Here is a 12,265-nt window from a genome sequence, read left to right as displayed (position 1 = left end):
GCAATATGACAAGAAAAAAAAGTGGCAAATTAATATGTCGAGAAAAAAGTGGCAAATTTGCCACTTTTTAATATGATGACAAAAAAGTGGCACATTTGCCACTTTTTAACATGTCGAGAAAAAAAGTGGCAAATTTGCCACTTTTTAATATGATGACAAAAAAGGAATTTGCCACTTTTTAATGTCGAGGAAAAAAGTGGCAAATTTGCCACTTTAATGATGACAAAAAAGTGGCAAATTTGCCACTTTTTAATATGATGTCAAAAAAGCCACTTTTTTTCTCGACATGTTAGAAAGTGGCAAATTTGCCACTTTTTAATGATGACAAAAATGTAATTTGCCACCTTTTAATATGACGAGAAAAAAAAGTGGCAAATTTGCCACTTTTTAATATGACACAAAAAAAGTGGCAAATTTGCCACTTTTTTTCTATCCCGCCCTCTTAAGAAAAAAAATAAAAATAATAATTCTACCTGACCCTAATATACCGTCGTACGGATCAACAACAACTAATCGATGTCTTTTTTTTTTTTCCAGCTTCAACTGGGTGTGCGCTCAAAACACAAGCTCGCTCACGCAATCTCACCTCTAAACTAAGAAGTAAACTTTTAACTAAGGATCAAAAGAAAATGTGCACTTAACATCAGGTGCACCTGTGACAATTTAGAGATGATATGATTTAGATGATTGTGTAGGGGTGTTCATGAGTCTTACAGAAGAGGAGAGGAAGCTGTTCATGTGTCGGGAGGCTGTGGTCCGAATGGACCGTAGCCTCCTGTTTGAGGGTAGCGGGTCAAACAGGCGGTTGGTGAGGAAGGTCAGCTGTAATCAGACCAGTCTGATCATCTACCTGTAGATGGAGTCAGGCACTTTGAGCTAGGACATCTTGTCCTGCATTAGAGTTGGGTGGATGGAGTTGAAGGCAGAGCTGAAGTCCACAAACATGACTCTGGTGTAGTTTCCTCAGGAATTTAGATGTTGCCGTATTGAGTGGAGAGCCAAGTGGATTACATCATCAGTGAACCCGTTGGCTCTGTAGGTAAACTGCAGTGGGTCCAGGAGGGGGTGGCGATTGACTTGAGTTGTTTGTGTGTGCGTGTGTGTGTGTGTGTGTGTGTGTGTGTGTGTGTGTTGTTCTTGTACATAATACATAGTGAGGACCAAAATACGTCTTTATCCAACAGAATGAGAACATTTTTGTGAAGTGAGGACATTTTGGCCCGTCCTCACTTTGCAAGACCTCTTTTTGAAGGTCAAGACTTGGTTTTAGAGTTTAGGTTTGAATTGGGTTATGGTTGGGGTTAGGGTAAGGGTTAGGCAATCATTTTTGATGGTTGCGGTTAGGGTAAGGCTCTAGGAAATGCATTATGTCAATGGATGTCCTCACAAAGATTATGTACAAGGATGTGTGTGTGTGTGTGTGTGTGTGTGTGTGTGTGTGTGTGGGTGTGTGGGTCCAAAGGCCTGCCTGTCACCACCCGGAATGGTCAATGTCTGACCAATCTAACCTACTGTATGTATGTATGTATGTATGTATATATATATATATATATATATATATATATATATATATATATATATATATATATATATATATATATATATATATATACATATATAAGGGGTGTGAATTGCCTAGTACCTGACGATTCGATTCGTATCACGATTCACAGGTCACGATTCGATTCGATACCGATTAATCCCGATACGAATTTATAAGTCGATTGTTGCGATTTTTTTTCATTCAAATTTAGAAAATACTAATCAGTAAGCTTGTAGAGTGTAAGATTTATATGAAAATGTATTATTTATTTATCTGAAATTTCAGTCTTATAGAGGTTGTAATCTGTTTCATGTTTGAACAGCATTAAAATAAAATATTAAGGCTTAATGTTCCGTTCATATAACATTCTTCCATGCTCAAGGTGTGAATCCTAACCCGAAGTCAGACGTTTTGTTGAATATTTTTCCATTAAAAATGGAAGTTTAAAAATCGATTCACACACACAAAAAAAGGCAATGATGATAAGACGTTGAATCGGTAAGACTACCGAATAAACAATTCTGAGCTCTTAAAAAATAAAAAAAAAATAAAAAAAATAAAAAAAAAATCGATTTTTTTTATTGAATCGATTCGAGAATCGCGCGATGTAGTATCGCGATATATCGCCGAATCTATTTTTTTTAGCACCCCTAATATATATATATATATATATATATATATATATATATATATATATATATATATATATATATATATATATATATATATATATATATTAGGGGTGTGAATTGCCTAGTACCTAGTACCTGACGATTCGATCTGTATCCCGATTCATAGGTCACGATTCGATTCGATACCGATTAATCCCGATATGAATTTACAAGTGGATTGGTGCGATTTTTTTAACTCAGATTTTGGAAATATCATTCAGTAAACTTATACATGTACACTGTAAGATTTGTATGAAAATGTATTATTTATTGATCTGAAACTTCAGTCTTATAACTGTAAGCTACTGTATTTAACAAACAGGTTGTAACATTTTTCATGTTTGAACAGCGTTGAAATAAAATATTAAGGCTTAATGTTCCATTAAAATAACATGCTTAAGGTGTGAAAGTTAGACGTTTTGTTGAATATTTTTTCCATCAAAAATGGATGTTAAAAAATCGATTCGGCTGCCTATTGAATCGATTTGAGAATTGCGTGCTGTAGTATCGCGATATATTGCCGAATCGATTTTTTTAACACCCCTAATATACATACATATATATATATATATATATATATATATATATATATATATATATATATATATATATATATATATATATATATATATATATTTATTATTATTATTTTATTTATTTTTTTACCAATCCATTTTTAGAGTGCAAATGTCTGTAGTCGTTAAATTCTGTTAATGCATGTTTTTTTTTTTTTTTTGGGACGGAGACAAAAGTGGAGGACTTGAATCAGGCTGCAACATGGGATGACTCCAATCTGATGGGATCACAAATCAAAGTAATGCTGCACAGGTTGATTACTTGAAATTCTCCAGAAAACGATTAAATCTGATCTTGGTATACCCTTAACGTTGTGTTCACATCAGTGCTCTGGCTCACATGGGATAAGATCTGAATAGGGGCATAATGAGGCAAACTTGTGCAGCTGTCACAACTGAAAACCATGTTTGCAGTGGTAATAAATAATAAGGATACAAGCAGACAAATGTTGATGATGTTAATGCAAGTCTTTGAGTAGCTCAATGTGCTCCAGATGACTAGTTCATTACTGTGGCCAACTAGCATGCAAAATCACATTAGTGCTTAAGAGTCCTGGAGGAAATTTGTGTCACTTACTCACATGGTAATGCATGTATTAGCCAATGGGACTTTGAGTCAGACATTTTGAGAATGACATTTACTAAGTAATTGCAGGCCTTAAAAGTGCAAAAGTAAATATTGAGGTTTTATTCTTTTTTGACAGGAAATATAATTTTTGTGCATTTCTGTGGAGGCTCACATACTCTATGGGTTCCTTGAGCTGTGCCATGTGTTTATTATATTAATTAAATCATTAAGTGTTGAATGTGTCAGACCTCAGATGTACAATGTGGCTCATTTGAGTTCACAAAATTAAGCATCCTAACAGCAATTTCACAGACTTATGAAGTAGCTCAGTTCAGGCAAAAATAAACATTCAAGAAAGATTTAAAATTTATGATACTGAGACATTACACATTTGTTAAAGATCTAACATTAAGTATAGTAATCATGTACAACAAATGAAGCACTTTCAATTGAATTACAGGCTGTCCACAAAACCACACCCTGATCTGATGTTATGATATCCAAAGCAGTCTTATTGATAGTGATGAGGTCCATACATATGTCAATGTCTTATTGCCATTAAAACCTTAATAGACTTTGCTTTCTTCTTTGAGTGATGAACTAGTCAAACTGGTCAAAGTTACCTGGTTTGCACAACATGTGGCGAATTGCAGTGCCAGTAACAAGAGGCATTTGTCAATGAGAACCTGCCAAACGGATTGATGTGCCGTGCTGGAAAAGACGAAACGGTGTTCTGCATGTAGCCTGCAACGTCACCAGATCTAATGGCTTGTGTCTTGTTTATCGAGTAGGTGGTAAGGTTTAGGTCAAACCTGGATGAGGTAAAGAGTAGCACTGAAGCACAACATGAGCACTCCAGATGTGCTGCACAGAGTGGACAGAGCTAGACTCCTGTATTAACGTTAGCGGAGTAACAAGTGGCATTCATTGAGTGTTTGTAATGCTAGCTACAGTATTTTAAAATCATGCATAATCATAAATCATGCATCTATAGATATCAGGGAGCATTTTTGTGGACACCTTGAATTCTGCTATAAATCAGGTAGAAAACAAAGTTAAGTTAAACAAAATTAAATGGACAAAAAGGTAGTCCATTACGTAATTATTTCACATTTATTCCCACCTGATGCCCAAACAATCTTTCATGAAAAAGCCAAGGAAACTGTGCCAATATAAACGGGTCATGGACATCTTTGTGACTTTGTTGCTGAGGTTTGGTCGATCTGATTATGAAGGACGTTTGTAGGAGATCGACCATCATCGGTGGAAGGGATGACTGCTGATTTCCAAACAAAAAGGACAGTCCTGATCAGTTTTGGCCTCATGAAGCAAGTCCTTCCTGAGCAAACTGAATTTGATGCCTTTTTGTTATCTGCATGAGAGAACGCAAAACATTACAATTGAACAAAATATATGAAACAAAATAACATGCTTGGTTTTAAATAATCCATGTAATGTTAAAAAAAATGTTTTTACAACCTATTTGTTTTGATTTAAACAAAAATAAAACACAAAAATACTGTTGCGATCATGTTGGTTTTCTATCCATCCATTATCTGTAAAGCTTATCCTCCTCACTAGGGTTGCAGGTGTGCTGGCTTTTGAACCCTGAACTGGACACCAGCCAATCACAGGGCACGCACCCTCACATTCACACCTACGGACAATTTATTCAAGCACCTACCATGCACGTTTTCAGAATGTTGGGGGAAATGGGAGTACCCGGAGAAAAGCCACGCAGGTACAGGGGGAACATGCAAACTCCACACAGGAAGGCAGGATTCGAACCCAAGATCTCTGAACCGTGAGGAGGATATGCTAACCACTCATTCAGCATGCCACCCATGGTAGTTTTGCTCAATAATCATAAAATCCCTGTTATTATAATTATAATTACTGACTATTTTGGAAAACGAACATGGATTGCAGTCAATAATTGACACAGGTGGGAAAATTGCATCTGATTTCATCTAAATGACAACGCTGCAGATTCAAGAAAATATTGGACAAGTGTCAAGGAAAGTTCACCTTGCTCATGACTGAAAGAAATACAAGACTTATGAAAAACTAACCAGCTAGCTATTCTGTGAAATAATTCATTTCAACACTTCCCTGAAAAGAAAATGTCAATTTATGTTGAGCGTTTATGATTTTATAGCACTTTTTTTTTTTTTTTTTTAAAGAACATTTTTTGCATTAAATACAGTATCGGCCATTTTGGACAGTCATGTGATCATCATACACATTTAAAGGAACACAAGACTGATGAAAAACTAACCAGCTATTCTGTGAAAAGATTAATTTCAACACTTTGCCAATTTATGTTGAGCAATTGTGATTTTATAGCACTTTTTAGGAATAATTTTACGTTAAGTACTATATCGTTCATTTTGGACAGTCACGTGATCATCGTGACGTATCGCGTGCGTAAAATACACAATGGCTGCCAGTGGCAGCATTGAACTCACGAGGAATGATGGTGTCCCACAGAGGACATTAAAAGGTGGAATTACGCCCTTATAGCAAAGAAGCACTTCTTCAAAAGCACTACAGTCATGGAGGACTCACCAAATCTTATCGAGCCGAAAAACGGGAGGAAACTGGCCAACTCAATCAGCCGGCCTGCTCATAGCGAGTCGAAGTTGGGGAGCATCGACAAGTTGCGTGTTACAGCGGCTCAAATTACCAGTCAAATCACCATTGACATTGGTCACTCTAGAAATGTAATTTATGGGTGATCCCTAACCTGAACGGTAAACATCCGAGTGACAGGCCATGCTATATGTTGTGTGCCAAGCACGCTTTAGCCCACATTAGAGAGAGGCCACCACCCCACGGGTCCACCCCCTCACGGAATGACATGAAACAGGACGTGTTGAGGATTTTACTCTGATCAATATTTGGAGAATTAATTGGGATAGAAGACTGCCTTTTTCATGCCCATCAAGTCAGCAAACTCATGGGGGAGCCTCCACAGTGAGAGGGAAGGCTGGTCTTCAACCATCTCACTGTGGATGAACTCCTCCTGGGTGTCTTTCCTTACAGGGTACTTCTGTGCCCACCATGTTGTGGTTTTCGTGTGTCTGTGGTGTTTTGGGTGTGTCTGTGGGTATGATCATGGGGATGTGTGGGATGTGTGTGTGGGGGGGAAGGGCTTTTTCTTTTCTTTTTACTTTGTATTGTATTATGGACGTCTAGGACTTTGAGTTGCATTTTGAATGTATGACAGGTGCTATATAAATAGTTTGATTGATTCAAGTGAACAATGGCAGCTGTTTTATGTACGGGATACGTCATCATGGTCATGTGACCAGGATAATGGCGTTTGCCATGGTATGTTCTTATTTTGATACTTAATCTGTGTCAAAGAAAATTCAGGGAATAAGTTGCCAGTGGGTAGGCTCCAGCACCCCCCGCAACCATTGTGAGGAGCAAGTGGTTAAGAAAATGAATGGATGGATGAATGCAATCCTTTGAAAGACCACCTTCCTTTTCAGGTTCGTATTTTTTTTATTTAAGGAATCTGTAAAATTCAAAATGTCCACAGTCCTTCCACAAGGCAGACATTTCAACAAGTTATTTGTGTGTACTCGCCTGCTTGCACACCAAGAGACTGAGTTTTCTTCTTCACCCCCCCCAAAGACTCTCTCTTGCCTGTTCTGCTGTCCGACAAAAAGGCCTTATGTAACTGAATGCTCCGTGTCTTGGGGCACATATGAACCCAACATGTACTTGAGAATTACAGGGTGCCCTGCTTTCAAAGTCTGAGGCTTAGAGGCACAACTTGTGCACAACCGTGTGGGATTGCATGGAATCAAAGTTTTGTGGGAGGAGGAAGGAGGCTACTGCTTGAGAGCGGCTACAGTGCCAGTTTGATGGTGTATTCCTTAATGTGCGTGCCTGCCACAGAGTTCACACAGGGAGAAAGAGCTGCGCCACAACAGCCAGCAGCGTCACACAGGAACATGACTCAATGCCTACCAGTCGCTTTTCTCCTCCAAATCGTCTGTTTGGGAACAAAAACTACAGGCAAATTACAACGAGAACTCCTTCCTCATCTCTAAGACACAAAACATGAAACATGGAATAAGAAACAAATGTTTTGTTTGCGCGTTGCTTAATTTCACCAGCAGGGTCAATGTCAACCTTTAGTTCAGTTGAAGTTCAGTATTTGTCACGCCGCCACCGGCGTGGCGATCCATGCTTTTATTGTTGTGTCCTTGTTTCCTGTTTTACCCTGAAAATCTAAATCTCCTCTCACCCCAGGTCACTTGCCCTTCCTGCCGCTCCCTAATTACCGGTCCCCGCCCATGATTATCACCACCTGCCACCAATCAAGCCACACATAAAAGCCATCTGGACTCTCCCCTCCGTTGCCGAAGTGTCACATCTCAGTGCATGGAAGCGTCCCACAGTCCTCATGTCCTTGTTCCCGTTGCCTTGTCATTTTGCCTTGTTTTTGTGCCTTTTCCTCCCCAGCGGAGCGCCTTGTGCCTGGAGCCCTTTTTCCGCCCTAGCGGAGTGCTTTTTGTTGTCCCCTGTACCTTTTGCCTGTTTTTTCCTCTCCAGTGGAGCGCTTTTTGTTCTCCACTTTTTTGACTCCCCGTTCTCCTCTCAGTTTGAGAGGAGACAGCTGTTGGCCGGAAATAAACCTGTTGCCTTGGTGGCCTACCTTTATCCTGCGTCTGAGTCCTACCTCTCCTTGTCGTGTCAGTACACTTCGGCCAGCATGGACCCAGCAGGCAAGGTCGAGGCTACACTGCAGAGCCAGGAGGCCCGGCTTGACAACCAGGACCGGATCCAGCAAGCCATGATGTCCCAGCTGGGGGAGCTGTCCAGCCAGGTCCACGAGCTGGTGAGCCACACGCGGCGTCGAGCTCCAGCCCCCACCGGACAACTTTCACATCCTGAACTCTCCGTCCCGACCACGTCTTTCACCGGGGTAGGATTAAGACTGGCCTCCCCAGAACGATACTCCGGTGAACCCGGACGCTGTCAGACTTTCCTCACGTAATGTGATATCCACTTCGAACATTTACCACAGGCATTCTCCACAGCCCGGTCTCGGGTGGCCTTCATGATTTCTCACCTGACTGGACGGGCCAAAACCTGGGCAACCGCGGAATGGGCTAGGGGTTCCTCGGTCTGTCAGAGCGTACAGGACTTTCAAGCCGCCTTGCGCCAAGTCTTCGATCCCGAGAACAACGACCGAGAGAAGGCACGAGCGTTGAGCCGGCTCCAACAAGGCAGAGAACCCGTGAGCGATTACGCAATCCGCTTCCGCACATTGGCAACGAACAGTGGCTGGAACTCCACAGCACTACATGATCACTTCATAAAAGGACTCTCACCCGCCATTCAAAAACTCCTGATCCCTGTGGAACTTCCCACGGACTTGGACGCTTTAATCTCCCTCGCGATCCGCACAGATCATCGTCGCCAAGAACTGACCCAGATCAGTGGACTCCGAAGGAGGGAGGAATCCACCTCCCGGTCGCAGCCACTGATGACAGGGAGGCCGCAGCCCATCTTCCCCCCCGACCGGCACCAGGGGAAGTGGGCTACGCCGAAGAGGAACCCATGCAACTTGGACGGGCTCGGCTAACGCCCGAGGAGCGACAGCGTCGCCGCCGAGAGGGCCGCTGTTACCACTGTGGTGAACTTGGCCACCTGGTGGGGGCCTGCACCGCTAAAGGAGGCTCACCGGTGAGTTCCCCGTCACCTCGACCCGCCAAGGACCAAAGGCTCACGCAAATCCAGATAACTCACCGCAATCTCATCACAGATCTGTCAGCCCTCATCGACTCCGGTTCCGACGAGAGCCTCATGGACTGGGGTCTCGTAAAGCAAATACGAGCCACAACCGAACCCCTTCCCCTGACCATCCAGGCTAGAGCGCTGAATGGCAAGGAGCTCTTCAGTATCACCCACATCACCGAACCCCTGGAAGTACGGATCGGACAGCACATCGAGAATCTCCGATTCCATGTTTTCCATGCTTCTTCCCCCATTTTGGTTTTGGGTCACCCTTGGTTGCGTTTACACAACCCCAGGATCGACTGGAACTCTGGAGTCGTTCTGGAGTGGGGAAAAGACTGTATGACTCACGTATTGGAACAACCAGCACCCAGGACCACCACAGCCAAGGTTCACCAGGTGTCCCTTGCCTCGTCCGCTCAAGAGGAGTACCCGAATCTACACACTGTTCCCTCCTGCTACCACCACCTGTGGGAGGTATTCAATAAAACCAAGGCCATGACTCTTCCGCCACATCGACCGTATGACTGCCCGATTGATCTGATCCCAGGATCAACCATCCCTAAGGGGAGACTGTACTCGGTCTCAGGACCCGAACGCCAGGCCATGAACACTTACATTGACGACTCCTTGAAAGCCGGCCTCATCCGACCGTCTTCCTCGCCTGCGGGGGCAGGCTTTTTCTTTGTGAGCAAAAAGGATGGATCCCTACGCCCCTGCATTGACTACAGCCCCTTGAATGACATCACGATTAAGAACCGGTACCCACTGCCATTGATGTCCTCGGTGTTCGACCAGCTGCAACAAGCTAAGATATTCACGAAGCTCGATCTCCGAAACGCCTATCACCTCATCCGAATCCGCGAGGGGGATGAATGGAAGACTGGATTCAACACTCCCCGGGGACATTACGAGTACCTGGTCATGCCTTTCGGCCTCACGAACGCTCCAGCAGTCTTCCAGGCCATGATTAATGAAGTACTGAAGGATTTCATTGACCATTTTGTGTAAGTCTACCTGGATGATATCCTGATCTACTCCCCTGACCAAGTAAGCCATCAAAGCCATGTGAACCGAGTCTTGCAACGCCTGCTGGATCATCAGCTGTACGTGAAAGCGGGAAAAAGCCTGTTCCACGTCAACACAATCTCCTTCCTGGGATTTGTCGTTTCACCCGGGAGGGTGGAGATGGACACCGACAAGGTCAGCGCCGTGCGAGAGTGGCCCACGCCGGACTCGCGAAAGAAGGTTCAGCAGTTCCTCGGGTTCGTGAACTTTTACCGTCGATTCATTAGGAACTTCAGCACCATTGCCGCTCCCCTACACGTCTTGACCTCCCCGCAAGTTCGATTCAAGTGGACCCCGGAAGCCGAAAGAGCATTCCAGGACTTGAAAATCCGATTTACCAACGCCCCAATCCTCAAAGTTCCTGACCCTAAACGCCAGTTCGTGGTTGAAGTCGACGCCTCGAATATTGGGATTGGGGCAGTGTTGTCCCAGCGCTGCCAAGAGGACGACAAGACGCATCCCTGCGCGTTTCTCTCACGGAAACTATCGAAAGCAGAACGCAACTACTTTGTTGGAGATCGGGAGCTGCTAGCAGTTAAAGTAGCTCTCGAAGAGTGGAGGCACTGGTTAGAAGGAGCTGAACACCCCTTTGTGATCTGGACCGACCATCGAAACCTGGAGTATTTACGCCAGGCCAAGAGACTCAACCCTCGACAGGCCAGATGGTCCTTGTTTTTTAATCGCTTTTCATTTTCTCTGACCTACAGGCCAGGCAGTAAAAACGTCAAAGCTGACGCCTTATCAAGAGTCCACGAGTCCGAGCTATTGGAGACCGAGCCTGAGACAATTCTGCCCCGTGACTGCATAGTCGGGGCTATGAGATGGCAAATCGAAGACGATGTCAAAGAGGCGCTGCTAAACGTTACTCCTCCCACGACATGCCCTCCACGTCGGCTCTTCGTGCCTGAGGAGCTGAGGTCACAGGTAATACACTGGGCTCACACATCACGGCTATTTTGTCATCCTGGAGTCCACAGGACCATGTATGCTGTTGCCCGGAGATTCTGGTGGCCGGCAATGGAAATCACGATAAAAGAGTACGTCGCTGCCTGTCCGACTTGTGCCCGCAACAAGACTTCAAATCAGTCCCGGATGGGCCTTCTCCAACCGCTACCAATCCCATCCAGACCATGGGCAGAAATATCATTGGACTTTGTGACCGGACTACCCCCATCCCATGGTAAAACCACAATCCTCACCGTTGTCGACAGATTCTCCAAAATGGTTCGCTTCATTCCACTATCCAAGCTCACATCCGCCAAATCTACCGCAGACGTCATGATCCACCACATTTTCCGGTTTTATGGATTTCCACTGCACATCGTCTCCGACCGTGGACCACAGTTCGTCTCCCGATTCTGGACACAATTTTGCAAAGCCCTAGGGGCCAAGGCCAACCTGACTTCGGGGTACCACCCGGAGGCCAATGGGCAGGCTGAAAGATTAAACCAGCAGCTCGAAACCGGTCTCCGATGCCTCGTCTCCCAGAACCCGACTACCTGGAGCAATTATCTGGTATGGGTCGAGCTCGCACACAACTCTCTGCCGACTTCTGCCACAGGTCTCACCCTATTTAAATGCGTCCATGGCTACGACCCCCCTTTCTTCGCCGAGTTGGAGAAGGAGGAGACGGTACCCTCGGTCCAGGCCATGATCCGTCGGTGCCACAAAGTCTGGTCGGCGGCCCGGATGGCACTTCAACGCCAGGGAGACCGGGTGAAGAGGGCCGCCGACCGGAGAAGGAGACCGGCGCCCGAATACCGCCCAGGCCAACGGGTGTGGCTGTCAGCCAAACACCTCCGACTCAAGGTACCATGTCCAAAGCTGGCCCCGCGATTTGTGGGGCCTTTCCCTGTAACCAAGACTTTAGGTCCAGCCACCGTTCGACTCCGCCTGCCAAGATCCCTCAGAGTTCATCCAACATTCCACGTCAGTGAAGTCAAACCGGTCCACGAAAGCCCACTTGTTCCCTCCGAACCCGAAGAGAGATGATTGAAGGCGGCCCCATTTACAAGGTCAGAAAACTTTTGGACGTTTGTAATCGGGGCCGCGGAAGACAATACCTAGTGGACTGGGAGGGATA

The 12,265-nt window shown here is 44.5% G+C and overlaps 1 protein-coding gene across 1 annotated transcript in view; it reads right to left on the bottom strand.

Moving 5' to 3' along the window:
• Positions 1–3,541: 3,541 nt before the first annotated feature.
• LOC144020186 (D-aminoacyl-tRNA deacylase 1-like) overlaps positions 3,542–12,265 on the bottom strand; it is a 29,772-nt gene continuing 21,048 nt past the window's right edge. The window contains exon 6 of the mRNA XM_077523392.1: positions 3,542–4,729. The gene's annotated coding sequence lies outside the window, so the exon portion shown is untranslated. The remainder of the gene's footprint in view (positions 4,730–12,265) is intronic.

The sequence above is a fragment of the Festucalex cinctus genome, chromosome 6, assembly GCF_051991245.1.
Source record: "Festucalex cinctus isolate MCC-2025b chromosome 6, RoL_Fcin_1.0, whole genome shotgun sequence".
In the NCBI taxonomy this organism is placed as follows: domain Eukaryota; kingdom Metazoa; phylum Chordata; class Actinopteri; order Syngnathiformes; family Syngnathidae; genus Festucalex; species Festucalex cinctus.
This window is presented reverse-complemented; position numbering and strand designations above follow the sequence as displayed.